This window comes from Nicotiana sylvestris, unplaced genomic scaffold, assembly GCF_000393655.2.
Source record: "Nicotiana sylvestris unplaced genomic scaffold, ASM39365v2 Un00049, whole genome shotgun sequence".
Classification (NCBI taxonomy): Eukaryota; Viridiplantae; Streptophyta; class Magnoliopsida; order Solanales; family Solanaceae; genus Nicotiana; species Nicotiana sylvestris.
Genome location: NW_027184385.1, coordinates 24,901 through 46,620, shown reverse-complemented (window position 1 = coordinate 46,620; position 21,720 = coordinate 24,901). Strand labels below are relative to the sequence as shown.

Sequence of the window (21,720 nt, the reverse complement as noted above, 5' to 3'; positions counted from 1 at the left end):
AGGTGCGAAAGTGTGAAGCCTTAAAACGACATAACTTTACGCTCATTTATCCGTTTTACGCGATTCCTCTTTTGATTTTATGTATTTTTACGGATGCCGCCTTCGAAACCAAGACGTAGTGACATGTCAAGATCCTCTTTAATTTTTTTTTATCATTCATGTAAAAAAAATATCGTTTACACTGCGTAAAAGTCATTTGTGATTTTATTGGATCTACCATCGATATATTAAAAGAAGTAGGATACAAATTTTGCCAAAAAAAAGGATGCAACACGAGGACTTCCCAGGGGGTCACCCATCCTAGTACTACTCTCGCCCAAGCACGCTTAACTTCGGAGTTCTGATGGGATCCGGTGCGTTAGTGCTGGTATGATCGCATCCAACATTCCTTGCACTCTAAATTTTCTTATTACCCTTCCTCCTTCCGCTCTAGGTGCGAAAGTGTGAAGCCTTAAAACGACATAACTTTACGCTCATTTATCCGTTTTACGCGATTCCTCTTTTGATTTTATGTATTTTTACGGATGCCGCCTTCGAAACCAAGACGTAGTGACATGTCAAGATCCTCTTTAATTTTTTTTATCATTCATGTAAAAAAAATATCGTTTACACTGCGTAAAAGTCATTTGTGATTTTATTGGATCTACCATCGATATATTAAAAGAAGTAGGATACAAATTTTGCCAAAAAAAAGGATGCAACACGAGGACTTCCCAGGGGGTCACCCATCCTAGTACTACTCTCGCCCAAGCACGCTTAACTTCGGAGTTCTGATGGGATCCGGTGCGTTAGTGCTGGTATGATCGCATCCAACATTCCTTGCACTCTAAATTTTCTTATTACCCTTCCTCCTTCCGCTCTAGGTGCGAAAGTGTGAAGCCTTAAAACGACATAACTTTACGCTCATTTATCCGTTTTACGCGATTCCTCTTTTGATTTTATGTATTTTTACGGATGCCGCCTTCGAAACCAAGACGTAGTGACATGTCAAGATCCTCTTTAATTTTTTTTATCATTCATGTAAAAAAAATATCGTTTACACTGCGTAAAAGTCATTTGTGATTTTATTGGATCTACCATCGATATATTAAAAGAAGTAGGATACAAATTTTGCCAAAAAAAAGGATGCAACACGAGGACTTCCCAGGGGGTCACCCATCCTAGTACTACTCTCGCCCAAGCACGCTTAACTTCGGAGTTCTGATGGGATCCGGTGCGTTAGTGCTGGTATGATCGCATCCAACATTCCTTGCACTCTAAATTTTCTTATTACCCTTCCTCCTTCCGCTCTAGGTGCGAAAGTGTGAAGCCTTAAAACGACATAACTTTACGCTCATTTATCCGTTTTACGCGATTCCTCTTTTGATTTTATGTATTTTTACGGATGCCGCCTTCGAAACCAAGACGTAGTGACATGTCAAGATCCTCTTTAATTTTTTTTTATCATTCATGTAAAAAAAATATCGTTTACACTGCGTAAAAGTCATTTGTGATTTTATTGGATCTACCATCGATATATTAAAAGAAGTAGGATACAAATTTTGCCAAAAAAAAGGATGCAACACGAGGACTTCCCAGGGGGTCACCCATCCTAGTACTACTCTCGCCCAAGCACGCTTAACTTCGGAGTTCTGATGGGATCCGGTGCGTTAGTGCTGGTATGATCGCATCCAACATTCCTTGCACTCTAAATTTTCTTATTACCCTTCCTCCTTCCGCTCTAGGTGCGAAAGTGTGAAGCCTTAAAACGACATAACTTTACGCTCATTTATCCGTTTTACGCGATTCCTCTTTTGATTTTATGTATTTTTACGGATGCCGCCTTCGAAACCAAGACGTAGTGACATGTCAAGATCCTCTTTAATTTTTTTTATCATTCATGTAAAAAAAATATCGTTTACACTGCGTAAAAGTCATTTGTGATTTTATTGGATCTACCATCGATATATTAAAAGAAGTAGGATACAAATTTTGCCAAAAAAAAGGATGCAACACGAGGACTTCCCAGGGGGTCACCCATCCTAGTACTACTCTCGCCCAAGCACGCTTAACTTCGGAGTTCTGATGGGATCCGGTGCGTTAGTGCTGGTATGATCGCATCCAACATTCCTTGCACTCTAAATTTTCTTATTACCCTTCCTCCTTCCGCTCTAGGTGCGAAAGTGTGAAGCCTTAAAACGACATAACTTTACGCTCATTTATCCGTTTTACGCGATTCCTCTTTTGATTTTATGTATTTTTACGGATGCCGCCTTCGAAACCAAGACGTAGTGACATGTCAAGATCCTCTTTAATTTTTTTTTATCATTCATGTAAAAAAAATATCGTTTACACTGCGTAAAAGTCATTTGTGATTTTATTGGATCTACCATCGATATATTAAAAGAAGTAGGATACAAATTTTGCCAAAAAAAAGGATGCAACACGAGGACTTCCCAGGGGGTCACCCATCCTAGTACTACTCTCGCCCAAGCACGCTTAACTTCGGAGTTCTGATGGGATCCGGTGCGTTAGTGCTGGTATGATCGCATCCAACATTCCTTGCACTCTAAATTTTCTTATTACCCTTCCTCCTTCCGCTCTAGGTGCGAAAGTGTGAAGCCTTAAAACGACATAACTTTACGCTCATTTATCCGTTTTACGCGATTCCTCTTTTGATTTTATGTATTTTTACGGATGCCGCCTTCGAAACCAAGACGTAGTGACATGTCAAGATCCTCTTTAATTTTTTTTATCATTCATGTAAAAAAAATATCGTTTACACTGCGTAAAAGTCATTTGTGATTTTATTGGATCTACCATCGATATATTAAAAGAAGTAGGATACAAATTTTGCCAAAAAAAAGGATGCAACACGAGGACTTCCCAGGGGGTCACCCATCCTAGTACTACTCTCGCCCAAGCACGCTTAACTTCGGAGTTCTGATGGGATCCGGTGCGTTAGTGCTGGTATGATCGCATCCAACATTCCTTGCACTCTAAATTTTCTTATTACCCTTCCTCCTTCCGCTCTAGGTGCGAAAGTGTGAAGCCTTAAAACGACATAACTTTACGCTCATTTATCCGTTTTACGCGATTCCTCTTTTGATTTTATGTATTTTTACGGATGCCGCCTTCGAAACCAAGACGTAGTGACATGTCAAGATCCTCTTTAATTTTTTTTTATCATTCATGTAAAAAAAATATCGTTTACACTGCGTAAAAGTCATTTGTGATTTTATTGGATCTACCATCGATATATTAAAAGAAGTAGGATACAAATTTTGCCAAAAAAAAGGATGCAACACGAGGACTTCCCAGGGGGTCACCCATCCTAGTACTACTCTCGCCCAAGCACGCTTAACTTCGGAGTTCTGATGGGATCCGGTGCGTTAGTGCTGGTATGATCGCATCCAACATTCCTTGCACTCTAAATTTTCTTATTACCCTTCCTCCTTCCGCTCTAGGTGCGAAAGTGTGAAGCCTTAAAACGACATAACTTTACGCTCATTTATCCGTTTTACGCGATTCCTCTTTTGATTTTATGTATTTTTACGGATGCCGCCTTCGAAACCAAGACGTAGTGACATGTCAAGATCCTCTTTAATTTTTTTTATCATTCATGTAAAAAAAATATCGTTTACACTGCGTAAAAGTCATTTGTGATTTTATTGGATCTACCATCGATATATTAAAAGAAGTAGGATACAAATTTTGCCAAAAAAAAGGATGCAACACGAGGACTTCCCAGGGGGTCACCCATCCTAGTACTACTCTCGCCCAAGCACGCTTAACTTCGGAGTTCTGATGGGATCCGGTGCGTTAGTGCTGGTATGATCGCATCCAACATTCCTTGCACTCTAAATTTTCTTATTACCCTTCCTCCTTCCGCTCTAGGTGCGAAAGTGTGAAGCCTTAAAACGACATAACTTTACGCTCATTTATCCGTTTTACGCGATTCCTCTTTTGATTTTATGTATTTTTACGGATGCCGCCTTCGAAACCAAGACGTAGTGACATGTCAAGATCCTCTTTAATTTTTTTTTATCATTCATGTAAAAAAAATATCGTTTACACTGCGTAAAAGTCATTTGTGATTTTATTGGATCTACCATCGATATATTAAAAGAAGTAGGATACAAATTTTGCCAAAAAAAAGGATGCAACACGAGGACTTCCCAGGGGGTCACCCATCCTAGTACTACTCTCGCCCAAGCACGCTTAACTTCGGAGTTCTGATGGGATCCGGTGCGTTAGTGCTGGTATGATCGCATCCAACATTCCTTGCACTCTAAATTTTCTTATTACCCTTCCTCCTTCCGCTCTAGGTGCGAAAGTGTGAAGCCTTAAAACGACATAACTTTACGCTCATTTATCCGTTTTACGCGATTCCTCTTTTGATTTTATGTATTTTTACGGATGCCGCCTTCGAAACCAAGACGTAGTGACATGTCAAGATCCTCTTTAATTTTTTTTTATCATTCATGTAAAAAAAATATCGTTTACACTGCGTAAAAGTCATTTGTGATTTTATTGGATCTACCATCGATATATTAAAAGAAGTAGGATACAAATTTTGCCAAAAAAAAGGATGCAACACGAGGACTTCCCAGGGGGTCACCCATCCTAGTACTACTCTCGCCCAAGCACGCTTAACTTCGGAGTTCTGATGGGATCCGGTGCGTTAGTGCTGGTATGATCGCATCCAACATTCCTTGCACTCTAAATTTTCTTATTACCCTTCCTCCTTCCGCTCTAGGTGCGAAAGTGTGAAGCCTTAAAACGACATAACTTTACGCTCATTTATCCGTTTTACGCGATTCCTCTTTTGATTTTATGTATTTTTACGGATGCCGCCTTCGAAACCAAGACGTAGTGACATGTCAAGATCCTCTTTAATTTTTTTTATCATTCATGTAAAAAAAATATCGTTTACACTGCGTAAAAGTCATTTGTGATTTTATTGGATCTACCATCGATATATTAAAAGAAGTAGGATACAAATTTTGCCAAAAAAAAGGATGCAACACGAGGACTTCCCAGGGGGTCACCCATCCTAGTACTACTCTCGCCCAAGCACGCTTAACTTCGGAGTTCTGATGGGATCCGGTGCGTTAGTGCTGGTATGATCGCATCCAACATTCCTTGCACTCTAAATTTTCTTATTACCCTTCCTCCTTCCGCTCTAGGTGCGAAAGTGTGAAGCCTTAAAACGACATAACTTTACGCTCATTTATCCGTTTTACGCGATTCCTCTTTTGATTTTATGTATTTTTACGGATGCCGCCTTCGAAACCAAGACGTAGTGACATGTCAAGATCCTCTTTAATTTTTTTTATCATTCATGTAAAAAAAATATCGTTTACACTGCGTAAAAGTCATTTGTGATTTTATTGGATCTACCATCGATATATTAAAAGAAGTAGGATACAAATTTTGCCAAAAAAAAGGATGCAACACGAGGACTTCCCAGGGGGTCACCCATCCTAGTACTACTCTCGCCCAAGCACGCTTAACTTCGGAGTTCTGATGGGATCCGGTGCGTTAGTGCTGGTATGATCGCATCCAACATTCCTTGCACTCTAAATTTTCTTATTACCCTTCCTCCTTCCGCTCTAGGTGCGAAAGTGTGAAGCCTTAAAACGACATAACTTTACGCTCATTTATCCGTTTTACGCGATTCCTCTTTTGATTTTATGTATTTTTACGGATGCCGCCTTCGAAACCAAGACGTAGTGACATGTCAAGATCCTCTTTAATTTTTTTTATCATTCATGTAAAAAAAATATCGTTTACACTGCGTAAAAGTCATTTGTGATTTTATTGGATCTACCATCGATATATTAAAAGAAGTAGGATACAAATTTTGCCAAAAAAAAGGATGCAACACGAGGACTTCCCAGGGGGTCACCCATCCTAGTACTACTCTCGCCCAAGCACGCTTAACTTCGGAGTTCTGATGGGATCCGGTGCGTTAGTGCTGGTATGATCGCATCCAACATTCCTTGCACTCTAAATTTTCTTATTACCCTTCCTCCTTCCGCTCTAGGTGCGAAAGTGTGAAGCCTTAAAACGACATAACTTTACGCTCATTTATCCGTTTTACGCGATTCCTCTTTTGATTTTATGTATTTTTACGGATGCCGCCTTCGAAACCAAGACGTAGTGACATGTCAAGATCCTCTTTAATTTTTTTTTATCATTCATGTAAAAAAAATATCGTTTACACTGCGTAAAAGTCATTTGTGATTTTATTGGATCTACCATCGATATATTAAAAGAAGTAGGATACAAATTTTGCCAAAAAAAAGGATGCAACACGAGGACTTCCCAGGGGGTCACCCATCCTAGTACTACTCTCGCCCAAGCACGCTTAACTTCGGAGTTCTGATGGGATCCGGTGCGTTAGTGCTGGTATGATCGCATCCAACATTCCTTGCACTCTAAATTTTCTTATTACCCTTCCTCCTTCCGCTCTAGGTGCGAAAGTGTGAAGCCTTAAAACGACATAACTTTACGCTCATTTATCCGTTTTACGCGATTCCTCTTTTGATTTTATGTATTTTTACGGATGCCGCCTTCGAAACCAAGACGTAGTGACATGTCAAGATCCTCTTTAATTTTTTTTATCATTCATGTAAAAAAAATATCGTTTACACTGCGTAAAAGTCATTTGTGATTTTATTGGATCTACCATCGATATATTAAAAGAAGTAGGATACAAATTTTGCCAAAAAAAAGGATGCAACACGAGGACTTCCCAGGGGGTCACCCATCCTAGTACTACTCTCGCCCAAGCACGCTTAACTTCGGAGTTCTGATGGGATCCGGTGCGTTAGTGCTGGTATGATCGCATCCAACATTCCTTGCACTCTAAATTTTCTTATTACCCTTCCTCCTTCCGCTCTAGGTGCGAAAGTGTGAAGCCTTAAAACGACATAACTTTACGCTCATTTATCCGTTTTACGCGATTCCTCTTTTGATTTTATGTATTTTTACGGATGCCGCCTTCGAAACCAAGACGTAGTGACATGTCAAGATCCTCTTTAATTTTTTTTATCATTCATGTAAAAAAAATATCGTTTACACTGCGTAAAAGTCATTTGTGATTTTATTGGATCTACCATCGATATATTAAAAGAAGTAGGATACAAATTTTGCCAAAAAAAAGGATGCAACACGAGGACTTCCCAGGGGGTCACCCATCCTAGTACTACTCTCGCCCAAGCACGCTTAACTTCGGAGTTCTGATGGGATCCGGTGCGTTAGTGCTGGTATGATCGCATCCAACATTCCTTGCACTCTAAATTTTCTTATTACCCTTCCTCCTTCCGCTCTAGGTGCGAAAGTGTGAAGCCTTAAAACGACATAACTTTACGCTCATTTATCCGTTTTACGCGATTCCTCTTTTGATTTTATGTATTTTTACGGATGCCGCCTTCGAAACCAAGACGTAGTGACATGTCAAGATCCTCTTTAATTTTTTTTTATCATTCATGTAAAAAAAATATCGTTTACACTGCGTAAAAGTCATTTGTGATTTTATTGGATCTACCATCGATATATTAAAAGAAGTAGGATACAAATTTTGCCAAAAAAAAGGATGCAACACGAGGACTTCCCAGGGGGTCACCCATCCTAGTACTACTCTCGCCCAAGCACGCTTAACTTCGGAGTTCTGATGGGATCCGGTGCGTTAGTGCTGGTATGATCGCATCCAACATTCCTTGCACTCTAAATTTTCTTATTACCCTTCCTCCTTCCGCTCTAGGTGCGAAAGTGTGAAGCCTTAAAACGACATAACTTTACGCTCATTTATCCGTTTTACGCGATTCCTCTTTTGATTTTATGTATTTTTACGGATGCCGCCTTCGAAACCAAGACGTAGTGACATGTCAAGATCCTCTTTAATTTTTTTTTATCATTCATGTAAAAAAAATATCGTTTACACTGCGTAAAAGTCATTTGTGATTTTATTGGATCTACCATCGATATATTAAAAGAAGTAGGATACAAATTTTGCCAAAAAAAAGGATGCAACACGAGGACTTCCCAGGGGGTCACCCATCCTAGTACTACTCTCGCCCAAGCACGCTTAACTTCGGAGTTCTGATGGGATCCGGTGCGTTAGTGCTGGTATGATCGCATCCAACATTCCTTGCACTCTAAATTTTCTTATTACCCTTCCTCCTTCCGCTCTAGGTGCGAAAGTGTGAAGCCTTAAAACGACATAACTTTACGCTCATTTATCCGTTTTACGCGATTCCTCTTTTGATTTTATGTATTTTTACGGATGCCGCCTTCGAAACCAAGACGTAGTGACATGTCAAGATCCTCTTTAATTTTTTTTATCATTCATGTAAAAAAAATATCGTTTACACTGCGTAAAAGTCATTTGTGATTTTATTGGATCTACCATCGATATATTAAAAGAAGTAGGATACAAATTTTGCCAAAAAAAAGGATGCAACACGAGGACTTCCCAGGGGGTCACCCATCCTAGTACTACTCTCGCCCAAGCACGCTTAACTTCGGAGTTCTGATGGGATCCGGTGCGTTAGTGCTGGTATGATCGCATCCAACATTCCTTGCACTCTAAATTTTCTTATTACCCTTCCTCCTTCCGCTCTAGGTGCGAAAGTGTGAAGCCTTAAAACGACATAACTTTACGCTCATTTATCCGTTTTACGCGATTCCTCTTTTGATTTTATGTATTTTTACGGATGCCGCCTTCGAAACCAAGACGTAGTGACATGTCAAGATCCTCTTTAATTTTTTTTATCATTCATGTAAAAAAAATATCGTTTACACTGCGTAAAAGTCATTTGTGATTTTATTGGATCTACCATCGATATATTAAAAGAAGTAGGATACAAATTTTGCCAAAAAAAAGGATGCAACACGAGGACTTCCCAGGGGGTCACCCATCCTAGTACTACTCTCGCCCAAGCACGCTTAACTTCGGAGTTCTGATGGGATCCGGTGCGTTAGTGCTGGTATGATCGCATCCAACATTCCTTGCACTCTAAATTTTCTTATTACCCTTCCTCCTTCCGCTCTAGGTGCGAAAGTGTGAAGCCTTAAAACGACATAACTTTACGCTCATTTATCCGTTTTACGCGATTCCTCTTTTGATTTTATGTATTTTTACGGATGCCGCCTTCGAAACCAAGACGTAGTGACATGTCAAGATCCTCTTTAATTTTTTTTATCATTCATGTAAAAAAAATATCGTTTACACTGCGTAAAAGTCATTTGTGATTTTATTGGATCTACCATCGATATATTAAAAGAAGTAGGATACAAATTTTGCCAAAAAAAAGGATGCAACACGAGGACTTCCCAGGGGGTCACCCATCCTAGTACTACTCTCGCCCAAGCACGCTTAACTTCGGAGTTCTGATGGGATCCGGTGCGTTAGTGCTGGTATGATCGCATCCAACATTCCTTGCACTCTAAATTTTCTTATTACCCTTCCTCCTTCCGCTCTAGGTGCGAAAGTGTGAAGCCTTAAAACGACATAACTTTACGCTCATTTATCCGTTTTACGCGATTCCTCTTTTGATTTTATGTATTTTTACGGATGCCGCCTTCGAAACCAAGACGTAGTGACATGTCAAGATCCTCTTTAATTTTTTTTTATCATTCATGTAAAAAAAATATCGTTTACACTGCGTAAAAGTCATTTGTGATTTTATTGGATCTACCATCGATATATTAAAAGAAGTAGGATACAAATTTTGCCAAAAAAAAGGATGCAACACGAGGACTTCCCAGGGGGTCACCCATCCTAGTACTACTCTCGCCCAAGCACGCTTAACTTCGGAGTTCTGATGGGATCCGGTGCGTTAGTGCTGGTATGATCGCATCCAACATTCCTTGCACTCTAAATTTTCTTATTACCCTTCCTCCTTCCGCTCTAGGTGCGAAAGTGTGAAGCCTTAAAACGACATAACTTTACGCTCATTTATCCGTTTTACGCGATTCCTCTTTTGATTTTATGTATTTTTACGGATGCCGCCTTCGAAACCAAGACGTAGTGACATGTCAAGATCCTCTTTAATTTTTTTTTATCATTCATGTAAAAAAAATATCGTTTACACTGCGTAAAAGTCATTTGTGATTTTATTGGATCTACCATCGATATATTAAAAGAAGTAGGATACAAATTTTGCCAAAAAAAAGGATGCAACACGAGGACTTCCCAGGGGGTCACCCATCCTAGTACTACTCTCGCCCAAGCACGCTTAACTTCGGAGTTCTGATGGGATCCGGTGCGTTAGTGCTGGTATGATCGCATCCAACATTCCTTGCACTCTAAATTTTCTTATTACCCTTCCTCCTTCCGCTCTAGGTGCGAAAGTGTGAAGCCTTAAAACGACATAACTTTACGCTCATTTATCCGTTTTACGCGATTCCTCTTTTGATTTTATGTATTTTTACGGATGCCGCCTTCGAAACCAAGACGTAGTGACATGTCAAGATCCTCTTTAATTTTTTTTTATCATTCATGTAAAAAAAATATCGTTTACACTGCGTAAAAGTCATTTGTGATTTTATTGGATCTACCATCGATATATTAAAAGAAGTAGGATACAAATTTTGCCAAAAAAAAGGATGCAACACGAGGACTTCCCAGGGGGTCACCCATCCTAGTACTACTCTCGCCCAAGCACGCTTAACTTCGGAGTTCTGATGGGATCCGGTGCGTTAGTGCTGGTATGATCGCATCCAACATTCCTTGCACTCTAAATTTTCTTATTACCCTTCCTCCTTCCGCTCTAGGTGCGAAAGTGTGAAGCCTTAAAACGACATAACTTTACGCTCATTTATCCGTTTTACGCGATTCCTCTTTTGATTTTATGTATTTTTACGGATGCCGCCTTCGAAACCAAGACGTAGTGACATGTCAAGATCCTCTTTAATTTTTTTTTATCATTCATGTAAAAAAAATATCGTTTACACTGCGTAAAAGTCATTTGTGATTTTATTGGATCTACCATCGATATATTAAAAGAAGTAGGATACAAATTTTGCCAAAAAAAAGGATGCAACACGAGGACTTCCCAGGGGGTCACCCATCCTAGTACTACTCTCGCCCAAGCACGCTTAACTTCGGAGTTCTGATGGGATCCGGTGCGTTAGTGCTGGTATGATCGCATCCAACATTCCTTGCACTCTAAATTTTCTTATTACCCTTCCTCCTTCCGCTCTAGGTGCGAAAGTGTGAAGCCTTAAAACGACATAACTTTACGCTCATTTATCCGTTTTACGCGATTCCTCTTTTGATTTTATGTATTTTTACGGATGCCGCCTTCGAAACCAAGACGTAGTGACATGTCAAGATCCTCTTTAATTTTTTTTTATCATTCATGTAAAAAAAATATCGTTTACACTGCGTAAAAGTCATTTGTGATTTTATTGGATCTACCATCGATATATTAAAAGAAGTAGGATACAAATTTTGCCAAAAAAAAGGATGCAACACGAGGACTTCCCAGGGGGTCACCCATCCTAGTACTACTCTCGCCCAAGCACGCTTAACTTCGGAGTTCTGATGGGATCCGGTGCGTTAGTGCTGGTATGATCGCATCCAACATTCCTTGCACTCTAAATTTTCTTATTACCCTTCCTCCTTCCGCTCTAGGTGCGAAAGTGTGAAGCCTTAAAACGACATAACTTTACGCTCATTTATCCGTTTTACGCGATTCCTCTTTTGATTTTATGTATTTTTACGGATGCCGCCTTCGAAACCAAGACGTAGTGACATGTCAAGATCCTCTTTAATTTTTTTTTATCATTCATGTAAAAAAAATATCGTTTACACTGCGTAAAAGTCATTTGTGATTTTATTGGATCTACCATCGATATATTAAAAGAAGTAGGATACAAATTTTGCCAAAAAAAAGGATGCAACACGAGGACTTCCCAGGGGGTCACCCATCCTAGTACTACTCTCGCCCAAGCACGCTTAACTTCGGAGTTCTGATGGGATCCGGTGCGTTAGTGCTGGTATGATCGCATCCAACATTCCTTGCACTCTAAATTTTCTTATTACCCTTCCTCCTTCCGCTCTAGGTGCGAAAGTGTGAAGCCTTAAAACGACATAACTTTACGCTCATTTATCCGTTTTACGCGATTCCTCTTTTGATTTTATGTATTTTTACGGATGCCGCCTTCGAAACCAAGACGTAGTGACATGTCAAGATCCTCTTTAATTTTTTTTATCATTCATGTAAAAAAAATATCGTTTACACTGCGTAAAAGTCATTTGTGATTTTATTGGATCTACCATCGATATATTAAAAGAAGTAGGATACAAATTTTGCCAAAAAAAAGGATGCAACACGAGGACTTCCCAGGGGGTCACCCATCCTAGTACTACTCTCGCCCAAGCACGCTTAACTTCGGAGTTCTGATGGGATCCGGTGCGTTAGTGCTGGTATGATCGCATCCAACATTCCTTGCACTCTAAATTTTCTTATTACCCTTCCTCCTTCCGCTCTAGGTGCGAAAGTGTGAAGCCTTAAAACGACATAACTTTACGCTCATTTATCCGTTTTACGCGATTCCTCTTTTGATTTTATGTATTTTTACGGATGCCGCCTTCGAAACCAAGACGTAGTGACATGTCAAGATCCTCTTTAATTTTTTTTTATCATTCATGTAAAAAAAATATCGTTTACACTGCGTAAAAGTCATTTGTGATTTTATTGGATCTACCATCGATATATTAAAAGAAGTAGGATACAAATTTTGCCAAAAAAAAGGATGCAACACGAGGACTTCCCAGGGGGTCACCCATCCTAGTACTACTCTCGCCCAAGCACGCTTAACTTCGGAGTTCTGATGGGATCCGGTGCGTTAGTGCTGGTATGATCGCATCCAACATTCCTTGCACTCTAAATTTTCTTATTACCCTTCCTCCTTCCGCTCTAGGTGCGAAAGTGTGAAGCCTTAAAACGACATAACTTTACGCTCATTTATCCGTTTTACGCGATTCCTCTTTTGATTTTATGTATTTTTACGGATGCCGCCTTCGAAACCAAGACGTAGTGACATGTCAAGATCCTCTTTAATTTTTTTTATCATTCATGTAAAAAAAATATCGTTTACACTGCGTAAAAGTCATTTGTGATTTTATTGGATCTACCATCGATATATTAAAAGAAGTAGGATACAAATTTTGCCAAAAAAAAGGATGCAACACGAGGACTTCCCAGGGGGTCACCCATCCTAGTACTACTCTCGCCCAAGCACGCTTAACTTCGGAGTTCTGATGGGATCCGGTGCGTTAGTGCTGGTATGATCGCATCCAACATTCCTTGCACTCTAAATTTTCTTATTACCCTTCCTCCTTCCGCTCTAGGTGCGAAAGTGTGAAGCCTTAAAACGACATAACTTTACGCTCATTTATCCGTTTTACGCGATTCCTCTTTTGATTTTATGTATTTTTACGGATGCCGCCTTCGAAACCAAGACGTAGTGACATGTCAAGATCCTCTTTAATTTTTTTTATCATTCATGTAAAAAAAATATCGTTTACACTGCGTAAAAGTCATTTGTGATTTTATTGGATCTACCATCGATATATTAAAAGAAGTAGGATACAAATTTTGCCAAAAAAAAGGATGCAACACGAGGACTTCCCAGGGGGTCACCCATCCTAGTACTACTCTCGCCCAAGCACGCTTAACTTCGGAGTTCTGATGGGATCCGGTGCGTTAGTGCTGGTATGATCGCATCCAACATTCCTTGCACTCTAAATTTTCTTATTACCCTTCCTCCTTCCGCTCTAGGTGCGAAAGTGTGAAGCCTTAAAACGACATAACTTTACGCTCATTTATCCGTTTTACGCGATTCCTCTTTTGATTTTATGTATTTTTACGGATGCCGCCTTCGAAACCAAGACGTAGTGACATGTCAAGATCCTCTTTAATTTTTTTTTATCATTCATGTAAAAAAAATATCGTTTACACTGCGTAAAAGTCATTTGTGATTTTATTGGATCTACCATCGATATATTAAAAGAAGTAGGATACAAATTTTGCCAAAAAAAAGGATGCAACACGAGGACTTCCCAGGGGGTCACCCATCCTAGTACTACTCTCGCCCAAGCACGCTTAACTTCGGAGTTCTGATGGGATCCGGTGCGTTAGTGCTGGTATGATCGCATCCAACATTCCTTGCACTCTAAATTTTCTTATTACCCTTCCTCCTTCCGCTCTAGGTGCGAAAGTGTGAAGCCTTAAAACGACATAACTTTACGCTCATTTATCCGTTTTACGCGATTCCTCTTTTGATTTTATGTATTTTTACGGATGCCGCCTTCGAAACCAAGACGTAGTGACATGTCAAGATCCTCTTTAATTTTTTTTTATCATTCATGTAAAAAAAATATCGTTTACACTGCGTAAAAGTCATTTGTGATTTTATTGGATCTACCATCGATATATTAAAAGAAGTAGGATACAAATTTTGCCAAAAAAAAGGATGCAACACGAGGACTTCCCAGGGGGTCACCCATCCTAGTACTACTCTCGCCCAAGCACGCTTAACTTCGGAGTTCTGATGGGATCCGGTGCGTTAGTGCTGGTATGATCGCATCCAACATTCCTTGCACTCTAAATTTTCTTATTACCCTTCCTCCTTCCGCTCTAGGTGCGAAAGTGTGAAGCCTTAAAACGACATAACTTTACGCTCATTTATCCGTTTTACGCGATTCCTCTTTTGATTTTATGTATTTTTACGGATGCCGCCTTCGAAACCAAGACGTAGTGACATGTCAAGATCCTCTTTAATTTTTTTTTATCATTCATGTAAAAAAAATATCGTTTACACTGCGTAAAAGTCATTTGTGATTTTATTGGATCTACCATCGATATATTAAAAGAAGTAGGATACAAATTTTGCCAAAAAAAAGGATGCAACACGAGGACTTCCCAGGGGGTCACCCATCCTAGTACTACTCTCGCCCAAGCACGCTTAACTTCGGAGTTCTGATGGGATCCGGTGCGTTAGTGCTGGTATGATCGCATCCAACATTCCTTGCACTCTAAATTTTCTTATTACCCTTCCTCCTTCCGCTCTAGGTGCGAAAGTGTGAAGCCTTAAAACGACATAACTTTACGCTCATTTATCCGTTTTACGCGATTCCTCTTTTGATTTTATGTATTTTTACGGATGCCGCCTTCGAAACCAAGACGTAGTGACATGTCAAGATCCTCTTTAATTTTTTTTTATCATTCATGTAAAAAAAATATCGTTTACACTGCGTAAAAGTCATTTGTGATTTTATTGGATCTACCATCGATATATTAAAAGAAGTAGGATACAAATTTTGCCAAAAAAAAGGATGCAACACGAGGACTTCCCAGGGGGTCACCCATCCTAGTACTACTCTCGCCCAAGCACGCTTAACTTCGGAGTTCTGATGGGATCCGGTGCGTTAGTGCTGGTATGATCGCATCCAACATTCCTTGCACTCTAAATTTTCTTATTACCCTTCCTCCTTCCGCTCTAGGTGCGAAAGTGTGAAGCCTTAAAACGACATAACTTTACGCTCATTTATCCGTTTTACGCGATTCCTCTTTTGATTTTATGTATTTTTACGGATGCCGCCTTCGAAACCAAGACGTAGTGACATGTCAAGATCCTCTTTAATTTTTTTTTATCATTCATGTAAAAAAAATATCGTTTACACTGCGTAAAAGTCATTTGTGATTTTATTGGATCTACCATCGATATATTAAAAGAAGTAGGATACAAATTTTGCCAAAAAAAAGGATGCAACACGAGGACTTCCCAGGGGGTCACCCATCCTAGTACTACTCTCGCCCAAGCACGCTTAACTTCGGAGTTCTGATGGGATCCGGTGCGTTAGTGCTGGTATGATCGCATCCAACATTCCTTGCACTCTAAATTTTCTTATTACCCTTCCTCCTTCCGCTCTAGGTGCGAAAGTGTGAAGCCTTAAAACGACATAACTTTACGCTCATTTATCCGTTTTACGCGATTCCTCTTTTGATTTTATGTATTTTTACGGATGCCGCCTTCGAAACCAAGACGTAGTGACATGTCAAGATCCTCTTTAATTTTTTTTTATCATTCATGTAAAAAAAATATCGTTTACACTGCGTAAAAGTCATTTGTGATTTTATTGGATCTACCATCGATATATTAAAAGAAGTAGGATACAAATTTTGCCAAAAAAAAGGATGCAACACGAGGACTTCCCAGGGGGTCACCCATCCTAGTACTACTCTCGCCCAAGCACGCTTAACTTCGGAGTTCTGATGGGATCCGGTGCGTTAGTGCTGGTATGATCGCATCCAACATTCCTTGCACTCTAAATTTTCTTATTACCCTTCCTCCTTCCGCTCTAGGTGCGAAAGTGTGAAGCCTTAAAACGACATAACTTTACGCTCATTTATCCGTTTTACGCGATTCCTCTTTTGATTTTATGTATTTTTACGGATGCCGCCTTCGAAACCAAGACGTAGTGACATGTCAAGATCCTCTTTAATTTTTTTTTATCATTCATGTAAAAAAAATATCGTTTACACTGCGTAAAAGTCATTTGTGATTTTATTGGATCTACCATCGATATATTAAAAGAAGTAGGATACAAATTTTGCCAAAAAAAAGGATGCAACACGAGGACTTCCCAGGGGGTCACCCATCCTAGTACTACTCTCGCCCAAGCACGCTTAACTTCGGAGTTCTGATGGGATCCGGTGCGTTAGTGCTGGTATGATCGCATCCAACATTCCTTGCACTCTAAATTTTCTTATTACCCTTCCTCCTTCCGCTCTAGGTGCGAAAGTGTGAAGCCTTAAAACGACATAACTTTACGCTCATTTATCCGTTTTACGCGATTCCTCTTTTGATTTTATGTATTTTTACGGATGCCGCCTTCGAAACCAAGACGTAGTGACATGTCAAGATCCTCTTTAATTTTTTTTATCATTCATGTAAAAAAAATATCGTTTACACTGCGTAAAAGTCATTTGTGATTTTATTGGATCTACCATCGATATATTAAAAGAAGTAGGATACAAATTTTGCCAAAAAAAAGGATGCAACACGAGGACTTCCCAGGGGGTCACCCATCCTAGTACTACTCTCGCCCAAGCACGCTTAACTTCGGAGTTCTGATGGGATCCGGTGCGTTAGTGCTGGTATGATCGCATCCAACATTCCTTGCACTCTAAATTTTCTTATTACCCTTCCTCCTTCCGCTCTAGGTGCGAAAGTGTGAAGCCTTAAAACGACATAACTTTACGCTCATTTATCCGTTTTACGCGATTCCTCTTTTGATTTTATGTATTTTTACGGATGCCGCCTTCGAAACCAAGACGTAGTGACATGTCAAGATCCTCTTTAATTTTTTTTTATCATTCATGTAAAAAAAATATCGTTTACACTGCGTAAAAGTCATTTGTGATTTTATTGGATCTACCATCGATATATTAAAAGAAGTAGGATACAAATTTTGCCAAAAAAAAGGATGCAACACGAGGACTTCCCAGGGGGTCACCCATCCTAGTACTACTCTCGCCCAAGCACGCTTAACTTCGGAGTTCTGATGGGATCCGGTGCGTTAGTGCTGGTATGATCGCATCCAACATTCCTTGCACTCTAAATTTTCTTATTACCCTTCCTCCTTCCGCTCTAGGTGCGAAAGTGTGAAGCCTTAAAACGACATAACTTTACGCTCATTTATCCGTTTTACGCGATTCCTCTTTTGATTTTATGTATTTTTACGGATGCCGCCTTCGAAACCAAGACGTAGTGACATGTCAAGATCCTCTTTAATTTTTTTTTATCATTCATGTAAAAAAAATATCGTTTACACTGCGTAAAAGTCATTTGTGATTTTATTGGATCTACCATCGATATATTAAAAGAAGTAGGATACAAATTTTGCCAAAAAAAAGGATGCAACACGAGGACTTCCCAGGGGGTCACCCATCCTAGTACTACTCTCGCCCAAGCACGCTTAACTTCGGAGTTCTGATGGGATCCGGTGCGTTAGTGCTGGTATGATCGCATCCAACATTCCTTGCACTCTAAATTTTCTTATTACCCTTCCTCCTTCCGCTCTAGGTGCGAAAGTGTGAAGCCTTAAAACGACATAACTTTACGCTCATTTATCCGTTTTACGCGATTCCTCTTTTGATTTTATGTATTTTTACGGATGCCGCCTTCGAAACCAAGACGTAGTGACATGTCAAGATCCTCTTTAATTTTTTTTTATCATTCATGTAAAAAAAATATCGTTTACACTGCGTAAAAGTCATTTGTGATTTTATTGGATCTACCATCGATATATTAAAAGAAGTAGGATACAAATTTTGCCAAAAAAAAGGATGCAACACGAGGACTTCCCAGGGGGTCACCCATCCTAGTACTACTCTCGCCCAAGCACGCTTAACTTCGGAGTTCTGATGGGATCCGGTGCGTTAGTGCTGGTATGATCGCATCCAACATTCCTTGCACTCTAAATTTTCTTATTACCCTTCCTCCTTCCGCTCTAGGTGCGAAAGTGTGAAGCCTTAAAACGACATAACTTTACGCTCATTTATCCGTTTTACGCGATTCCTCTTTTGATTTTATGTATTTTTACGGATGCCGCCTTCGAAACCAAGACGTAGTGACATGTCAAGATCCTCTTTAATTTTTTTTTATCATTCATGTAAAAAAAATATCGTTTACACTGCGTAAAAGTCATTTGTGATTTTATTGGATCTACCATCGATATATTAAAAGAAGTAGGATACAAATTTTGCCAAAAAAAAGGATGCAACACGAGGACTTCCCAGGGGGTCACCCATCCTAGTACTACTCTCGCCCAAGCACGCTTAACTTCGGAGTTCTGATGGGATCCGGTGCGTTAGTGCTGGTATGATCGCATCCAACATTCCTTGCACTCTAAATTTTCTTATTACCCTTCCTCCTTCCGCTCTAGGTGCGAAAGTGTGAAGCCTTAAAACGACATAACTTTACGCTCATTTATCCGTTTTACGCGATTCCTCTTTTGATTTTATGTATTTTTACGGATGCCGCCTTCGAAACCAAGACGTAGTGACATGTCAAGATCCTCTTTAATTTTTTTTTATCATTCATGTAAAAAAAATATCGTTTACACTGCGTAAAAGTCATTTGTGATTTTATTGGATCTACCATCGATATATTAAAAGAAGTAGGATACAAATTTTGCCAAAAAAAAGGATGCAACACGAGGACTTCCCAGGGGGTCACCCATCCTAGTACTACTCTCGCCCAAGCACGCTTAACTTCGGAGTTCTGATGGGATCCGGTGCGTTAGTGCTGGTATGATCGCATCCAACATTCCTTGCACTCTAAATTTTCTTATTACCCTTCCTCCTTCCGCTCTAGGTGCGAAAGTGTGAAGCCTTAAAACGACATAACTTTACGCTCATTTATCCGTTTTACGCGATTCCTCTTTTGATTTTATGTATTTTTACGGATGCCGCCTTCGAAACCAAGACGTAGTGACATGTCAAGATCCTCTTTAATTTTTTTTTATCATTCATGTAAAAAAAATATCGTTTACACTGCGTAAAAGTCATTTGTGATTTTATTGGATCTACCATCGATATATTAAAAGAAGTAGGATACAAATTTTGCCAAAAAAAAGGATGCAACACGAGGACTTCCCAGGGGGTCACCCATCCTAGTACTACTCTCGCCCAAGCACGCTTAACTTCGGAGTTCTGATGGGATCCGGTGCGTTAGTGCTGGTATGATCGCATCCAACATTCCTTGCACTCTAAATTTTCTTATTACCCTTCCTCCTTCCGCTCTAGGTGCGAAAGTGTGAAGCCTTAAAACGACATAACTTTACGCTCATTTATCCGTTTTACGCGATTCCTCTTTTGATTTTATGTATTTTTACGGATGCCGCCTTCGAAACCAAGACGTAGTGACATGTCAAGATCCTCTTTAATTTTTTTTATCATTCATGTAAAAAAAATATCGTTTACACTGCGTAAAAGTCATTTGTGATTTTATTGGATCTACCATCGATATATTAAAAGAAGTAGGATACAAATTTTGCCAAAAAAAAGGATGCAACACGAGGACTTCCCAGGGGGTCACCCATCCTAGTACTACTCTCGCCCAAGCACGCTTAACTTCGGAGTTCTGATGGGATCCGGTGCGTTAGTGCTGGTATGATCGCATCCAACATTCCTTGCACTCTAAATTTTCTTATTACCCTTCCTCCTTCCGCTCTAGGTGCGAAAGTGTGAAGCCTTAAAACGACATAACTTTACGCTCATTTATCCGTTTTACGCGATTCCTCTTTTGATTTTATGTATTTTTACGGATGCCGCCTTCGAAACCAAGACGTAGTGACATGTCAAGATCCTCTTTAATTTTTTTTTATCATTCATGTAAAAAAAATATCGTTTACACTGCGTAAAAGTCATTTGTGATTTTATTGGATCTACCATCGATATATTAAAAGAAGTAGGATACAAATTTTGCCAAAAAAAAGGATGCAACACGAGGACTTCCCAGGGGGTCACCCATCCTAGTACTACTCTCGCCCAAGCACGCTTAACTTCGGAGTTCTGATGGGATCCGGTGCGTTAGTGCTGGTATGATCGCATCCAACATTCCTTGCACTCTAAATTTTCTTATTACCCTTCCTCCTTCCGCTCTAGGTGCGAAAGTGTGAAGCCTTAAAACGACATAACTTTACGCTCATTTATCCGTTTTACGCGATTCCTCTTTTGATTTTATGTATTTTTACGGATGCCGCCTTCGAAACCAAGACGTAGTGACATGTCAAGATCCTCTTTAATTTTTTTTTATCATTCATGTAAAAAAAATATCGTTTACACTGCGTAAAAGTCATTTGTGATTTTATTGGATCTACCATCGATATATTAAAAGAAGTAGGATACAAATTTTGCCAAAAAAAAGGATGCAACACGAGGACTTCCCAGGGGGTCACCCATCCTAGTACTACTCTCGCCCAAGCACGCTTAACTTCGGAGTTCTGATGGGATCCGGTGCGTTAGTGCTGGTATGATCGCATCCAACATTCCTTGCACTCTAAATTTTCTTATTACCCTTCCTCCTTCCGCTCTAGGTGCGAAAGTGTGAAGCCTTAAAACGACATAACTTTACGCTCATTTATCCGTTTTACGCGATTCCTCTTTTGATTTTATGTATTTTTACGGATGCCGCCTTCGAAACCAAGACGTAGTGACATGTCAAGATCCTCTTTAATTTTTTTTTATCATTCATGTAAAAAAAATATCGTTTACACTGCGTAAAAGTCATTTGTGATTTTATTGGATCTACCATCGATATATTAAAAGAAGTAGGATACAAATTTTGCCAAAAAAAAGGATGCAACACGAGGACTTCCCAGGGGGTCACCCATCCTAGTACTACTCTCGCCCAAGCACGCTTAACTTCGGAGTTCTGATGGGATCCGGTGCGTTAGTGCTGGTATGATCGCATCCAACATTCCTTGCACTCTAAATTTTCTTATTACCCTTCCTCCTTCCGCTCTAGGTGCGAAAGTGTGAAGCCTTAAAACGACATAACTTTACGCTCATTTATCCGTTTTACGCGATTCCTCTTTTGATTTTATGTATTTTTACGGATGCCGCCTTCGAAACCAAGACGTAGTGACATGTCAAGATCCTCTTTAATTTTTTTTTATCATTCATGTAAAAAAAATATCGTTTACACTGCGTA

At 39.7% G+C, this 21,720-nt stretch overlaps 50 non-coding genes across 50 annotated transcripts; all 50 read right to left on the bottom strand.

Moving 5' to 3' along the window:
* Positions 1-262: 262 nt before the first annotated feature.
* On the bottom strand, positions 263-381 carry LOC138884760 (5S ribosomal RNA). Its single transcript, XR_011404801.1, has one exon. It is a non-coding gene; the product is annotated as a 5S ribosomal RNA (ribosomal RNA).
* A 311-nt stretch (positions 382-692) lies between these two features.
* Positions 693-811, bottom strand: LOC138884759 (5S ribosomal RNA). The gene has a single exon (XR_011404800.1). It is a non-coding gene; the product is annotated as a 5S ribosomal RNA (ribosomal RNA).
* Positions 812-1,122: 311 nt separating this feature from the next.
* On the bottom strand, positions 1,123-1,241 carry LOC138884758 (5S ribosomal RNA). Its single transcript, XR_011404799.1, has one exon. It is a non-coding gene; the product is annotated as a 5S ribosomal RNA (ribosomal RNA).
* A 312-nt stretch (positions 1,242-1,553) lies between these two features.
* Positions 1,554-1,672, bottom strand: LOC138884756 (5S ribosomal RNA). The gene has a single exon (XR_011404797.1). It is a non-coding gene; the product is annotated as a 5S ribosomal RNA (ribosomal RNA).
* Positions 1,673-1,983: 311 nt separating this feature from the next.
* Positions 1,984-2,102, bottom strand: LOC138884755 (5S ribosomal RNA). Its single transcript, XR_011404796.1, has one exon. It is a non-coding gene; the product is annotated as a 5S ribosomal RNA (ribosomal RNA).
* Positions 2,103-2,414: 312 nt separating this feature from the next.
* On the bottom strand, positions 2,415-2,533 carry LOC138884754 (5S ribosomal RNA). Its single transcript, XR_011404795.1, has one exon. It is a non-coding gene; the product is annotated as a 5S ribosomal RNA (ribosomal RNA).
* Positions 2,534-2,844: 311 nt separating this feature from the next.
* LOC138884753 (5S ribosomal RNA) lies at positions 2,845-2,963 on the bottom strand. Its single transcript, XR_011404794.1, has one exon. It is a non-coding gene; the product is annotated as a 5S ribosomal RNA (ribosomal RNA).
* A 312-nt stretch (positions 2,964-3,275) lies between these two features.
* On the bottom strand, positions 3,276-3,394 carry LOC138884752 (5S ribosomal RNA). Its single transcript, XR_011404793.1, has one exon. It is a non-coding gene; the product is annotated as a 5S ribosomal RNA (ribosomal RNA).
* A 311-nt stretch (positions 3,395-3,705) lies between these two features.
* On the bottom strand, positions 3,706-3,824 carry LOC138884751 (5S ribosomal RNA). The gene has a single exon (XR_011404792.1). It is a non-coding gene; the product is annotated as a 5S ribosomal RNA (ribosomal RNA).
* A 312-nt stretch (positions 3,825-4,136) lies between these two features.
* LOC138884750 (5S ribosomal RNA) lies at positions 4,137-4,255 on the bottom strand. Its single transcript, XR_011404791.1, has one exon. It is a non-coding gene; the product is annotated as a 5S ribosomal RNA (ribosomal RNA).
* A 312-nt stretch (positions 4,256-4,567) lies between these two features.
* Positions 4,568-4,686, bottom strand: LOC138884749 (5S ribosomal RNA). The gene has a single exon (XR_011404790.1). It is a non-coding gene; the product is annotated as a 5S ribosomal RNA (ribosomal RNA).
* A 311-nt stretch (positions 4,687-4,997) lies between these two features.
* On the bottom strand, positions 4,998-5,116 carry LOC138884748 (5S ribosomal RNA). Its single transcript, XR_011404789.1, has one exon. It is a non-coding gene; the product is annotated as a 5S ribosomal RNA (ribosomal RNA).
* A 311-nt stretch (positions 5,117-5,427) lies between these two features.
* On the bottom strand, positions 5,428-5,546 carry LOC138884747 (5S ribosomal RNA). Its single transcript, XR_011404788.1, has one exon. It is a non-coding gene; the product is annotated as a 5S ribosomal RNA (ribosomal RNA).
* Positions 5,547-5,857: 311 nt separating this feature from the next.
* Positions 5,858-5,976, bottom strand: LOC138884745 (5S ribosomal RNA). The gene has a single exon (XR_011404786.1). It is a non-coding gene; the product is annotated as a 5S ribosomal RNA (ribosomal RNA).
* Positions 5,977-6,288: 312 nt separating this feature from the next.
* On the bottom strand, positions 6,289-6,407 carry LOC138884744 (5S ribosomal RNA). The gene has a single exon (XR_011404785.1). It is a non-coding gene; the product is annotated as a 5S ribosomal RNA (ribosomal RNA).
* Positions 6,408-6,718: 311 nt separating this feature from the next.
* Positions 6,719-6,837, bottom strand: LOC138884743 (5S ribosomal RNA). Its single transcript, XR_011404784.1, has one exon. It is a non-coding gene; the product is annotated as a 5S ribosomal RNA (ribosomal RNA).
* A 311-nt stretch (positions 6,838-7,148) lies between these two features.
* On the bottom strand, positions 7,149-7,267 carry LOC138884742 (5S ribosomal RNA). Its single transcript, XR_011404783.1, has one exon. It is a non-coding gene; the product is annotated as a 5S ribosomal RNA (ribosomal RNA).
* A 312-nt stretch (positions 7,268-7,579) lies between these two features.
* On the bottom strand, positions 7,580-7,698 carry LOC138884741 (5S ribosomal RNA). The gene has a single exon (XR_011404782.1). It is a non-coding gene; the product is annotated as a 5S ribosomal RNA (ribosomal RNA).
* Positions 7,699-8,010: 312 nt separating this feature from the next.
* LOC138884740 (5S ribosomal RNA) lies at positions 8,011-8,129 on the bottom strand. Its single transcript, XR_011404781.1, has one exon. It is a non-coding gene; the product is annotated as a 5S ribosomal RNA (ribosomal RNA).
* Positions 8,130-8,440: 311 nt separating this feature from the next.
* LOC138884739 (5S ribosomal RNA) lies at positions 8,441-8,559 on the bottom strand. Its single transcript, XR_011404780.1, has one exon. It is a non-coding gene; the product is annotated as a 5S ribosomal RNA (ribosomal RNA).
* Positions 8,560-8,870: 311 nt separating this feature from the next.
* On the bottom strand, positions 8,871-8,989 carry LOC138884738 (5S ribosomal RNA). The gene has a single exon (XR_011404779.1). It is a non-coding gene; the product is annotated as a 5S ribosomal RNA (ribosomal RNA).
* A 311-nt stretch (positions 8,990-9,300) lies between these two features.
* On the bottom strand, positions 9,301-9,419 carry LOC138884737 (5S ribosomal RNA). The gene has a single exon (XR_011404778.1). It is a non-coding gene; the product is annotated as a 5S ribosomal RNA (ribosomal RNA).
* Positions 9,420-9,731: 312 nt separating this feature from the next.
* On the bottom strand, positions 9,732-9,850 carry LOC138884736 (5S ribosomal RNA). Its single transcript, XR_011404777.1, has one exon. It is a non-coding gene; the product is annotated as a 5S ribosomal RNA (ribosomal RNA).
* Positions 9,851-10,162: 312 nt separating this feature from the next.
* LOC138884734 (5S ribosomal RNA) lies at positions 10,163-10,281 on the bottom strand. The gene has a single exon (XR_011404775.1). It is a non-coding gene; the product is annotated as a 5S ribosomal RNA (ribosomal RNA).
* A 312-nt stretch (positions 10,282-10,593) lies between these two features.
* On the bottom strand, positions 10,594-10,712 carry LOC138884733 (5S ribosomal RNA). Its single transcript, XR_011404774.1, has one exon. It is a non-coding gene; the product is annotated as a 5S ribosomal RNA (ribosomal RNA).
* A 312-nt stretch (positions 10,713-11,024) lies between these two features.
* On the bottom strand, positions 11,025-11,143 carry LOC138884732 (5S ribosomal RNA). The gene has a single exon (XR_011404773.1). It is a non-coding gene; the product is annotated as a 5S ribosomal RNA (ribosomal RNA).
* A 312-nt stretch (positions 11,144-11,455) lies between these two features.
* On the bottom strand, positions 11,456-11,574 carry LOC138884731 (5S ribosomal RNA). The gene has a single exon (XR_011404772.1). It is a non-coding gene; the product is annotated as a 5S ribosomal RNA (ribosomal RNA).
* A 312-nt stretch (positions 11,575-11,886) lies between these two features.
* Positions 11,887-12,005, bottom strand: LOC138884730 (5S ribosomal RNA). Its single transcript, XR_011404771.1, has one exon. It is a non-coding gene; the product is annotated as a 5S ribosomal RNA (ribosomal RNA).
* A 311-nt stretch (positions 12,006-12,316) lies between these two features.
* Positions 12,317-12,435, bottom strand: LOC138884729 (5S ribosomal RNA). Its single transcript, XR_011404770.1, has one exon. It is a non-coding gene; the product is annotated as a 5S ribosomal RNA (ribosomal RNA).
* A 312-nt stretch (positions 12,436-12,747) lies between these two features.
* Positions 12,748-12,866, bottom strand: LOC138884728 (5S ribosomal RNA). The gene has a single exon (XR_011404769.1). It is a non-coding gene; the product is annotated as a 5S ribosomal RNA (ribosomal RNA).
* Positions 12,867-13,177: 311 nt separating this feature from the next.
* LOC138884727 (5S ribosomal RNA) lies at positions 13,178-13,296 on the bottom strand. Its single transcript, XR_011404768.1, has one exon. It is a non-coding gene; the product is annotated as a 5S ribosomal RNA (ribosomal RNA).
* Positions 13,297-13,607: 311 nt separating this feature from the next.
* Positions 13,608-13,726, bottom strand: LOC138884726 (5S ribosomal RNA). The gene has a single exon (XR_011404767.1). It is a non-coding gene; the product is annotated as a 5S ribosomal RNA (ribosomal RNA).
* Positions 13,727-14,038: 312 nt separating this feature from the next.
* On the bottom strand, positions 14,039-14,157 carry LOC138884725 (5S ribosomal RNA). The gene has a single exon (XR_011404766.1). It is a non-coding gene; the product is annotated as a 5S ribosomal RNA (ribosomal RNA).
* Positions 14,158-14,469: 312 nt separating this feature from the next.
* On the bottom strand, positions 14,470-14,588 carry LOC138884723 (5S ribosomal RNA). The gene has a single exon (XR_011404764.1). It is a non-coding gene; the product is annotated as a 5S ribosomal RNA (ribosomal RNA).
* Positions 14,589-14,900: 312 nt separating this feature from the next.
* Positions 14,901-15,019, bottom strand: LOC138884722 (5S ribosomal RNA). The gene has a single exon (XR_011404763.1). It is a non-coding gene; the product is annotated as a 5S ribosomal RNA (ribosomal RNA).
* Positions 15,020-15,331: 312 nt separating this feature from the next.
* Positions 15,332-15,450, bottom strand: LOC138884721 (5S ribosomal RNA). Its single transcript, XR_011404762.1, has one exon. It is a non-coding gene; the product is annotated as a 5S ribosomal RNA (ribosomal RNA).
* A 312-nt stretch (positions 15,451-15,762) lies between these two features.
* LOC138884720 (5S ribosomal RNA) lies at positions 15,763-15,881 on the bottom strand. Its single transcript, XR_011404761.1, has one exon. It is a non-coding gene; the product is annotated as a 5S ribosomal RNA (ribosomal RNA).
* A 312-nt stretch (positions 15,882-16,193) lies between these two features.
* Positions 16,194-16,312, bottom strand: LOC138884719 (5S ribosomal RNA). The gene has a single exon (XR_011404760.1). It is a non-coding gene; the product is annotated as a 5S ribosomal RNA (ribosomal RNA).
* A 312-nt stretch (positions 16,313-16,624) lies between these two features.
* LOC138884718 (5S ribosomal RNA) lies at positions 16,625-16,743 on the bottom strand. The gene has a single exon (XR_011404759.1). It is a non-coding gene; the product is annotated as a 5S ribosomal RNA (ribosomal RNA).
* A 311-nt stretch (positions 16,744-17,054) lies between these two features.
* LOC138884717 (5S ribosomal RNA) lies at positions 17,055-17,173 on the bottom strand. The gene has a single exon (XR_011404758.1). It is a non-coding gene; the product is annotated as a 5S ribosomal RNA (ribosomal RNA).
* A 312-nt stretch (positions 17,174-17,485) lies between these two features.
* Positions 17,486-17,604, bottom strand: LOC138884716 (5S ribosomal RNA). The gene has a single exon (XR_011404757.1). It is a non-coding gene; the product is annotated as a 5S ribosomal RNA (ribosomal RNA).
* Positions 17,605-17,916: 312 nt separating this feature from the next.
* LOC138884715 (5S ribosomal RNA) lies at positions 17,917-18,035 on the bottom strand. Its single transcript, XR_011404756.1, has one exon. It is a non-coding gene; the product is annotated as a 5S ribosomal RNA (ribosomal RNA).
* A 312-nt stretch (positions 18,036-18,347) lies between these two features.
* On the bottom strand, positions 18,348-18,466 carry LOC138884714 (5S ribosomal RNA). Its single transcript, XR_011404755.1, has one exon. It is a non-coding gene; the product is annotated as a 5S ribosomal RNA (ribosomal RNA).
* Positions 18,467-18,778: 312 nt separating this feature from the next.
* LOC138884712 (5S ribosomal RNA) lies at positions 18,779-18,897 on the bottom strand. The gene has a single exon (XR_011404753.1). It is a non-coding gene; the product is annotated as a 5S ribosomal RNA (ribosomal RNA).
* A 312-nt stretch (positions 18,898-19,209) lies between these two features.
* LOC138884711 (5S ribosomal RNA) lies at positions 19,210-19,328 on the bottom strand. The gene has a single exon (XR_011404752.1). It is a non-coding gene; the product is annotated as a 5S ribosomal RNA (ribosomal RNA).
* Positions 19,329-19,640: 312 nt separating this feature from the next.
* Positions 19,641-19,759, bottom strand: LOC138884710 (5S ribosomal RNA). The gene has a single exon (XR_011404751.1). It is a non-coding gene; the product is annotated as a 5S ribosomal RNA (ribosomal RNA).
* A 311-nt stretch (positions 19,760-20,070) lies between these two features.
* Positions 20,071-20,189, bottom strand: LOC138884709 (5S ribosomal RNA). Its single transcript, XR_011404750.1, has one exon. It is a non-coding gene; the product is annotated as a 5S ribosomal RNA (ribosomal RNA).
* Positions 20,190-20,501: 312 nt separating this feature from the next.
* Positions 20,502-20,620, bottom strand: LOC138884708 (5S ribosomal RNA). The gene has a single exon (XR_011404749.1). It is a non-coding gene; the product is annotated as a 5S ribosomal RNA (ribosomal RNA).
* A 312-nt stretch (positions 20,621-20,932) lies between these two features.
* On the bottom strand, positions 20,933-21,051 carry LOC138884707 (5S ribosomal RNA). Its single transcript, XR_011404748.1, has one exon. It is a non-coding gene; the product is annotated as a 5S ribosomal RNA (ribosomal RNA).
* Positions 21,052-21,363: 312 nt separating this feature from the next.
* On the bottom strand, positions 21,364-21,482 carry LOC138884706 (5S ribosomal RNA). The gene has a single exon (XR_011404747.1). It is a non-coding gene; the product is annotated as a 5S ribosomal RNA (ribosomal RNA).
* Positions 21,483-21,720: the final 238 nt, after the last annotated feature.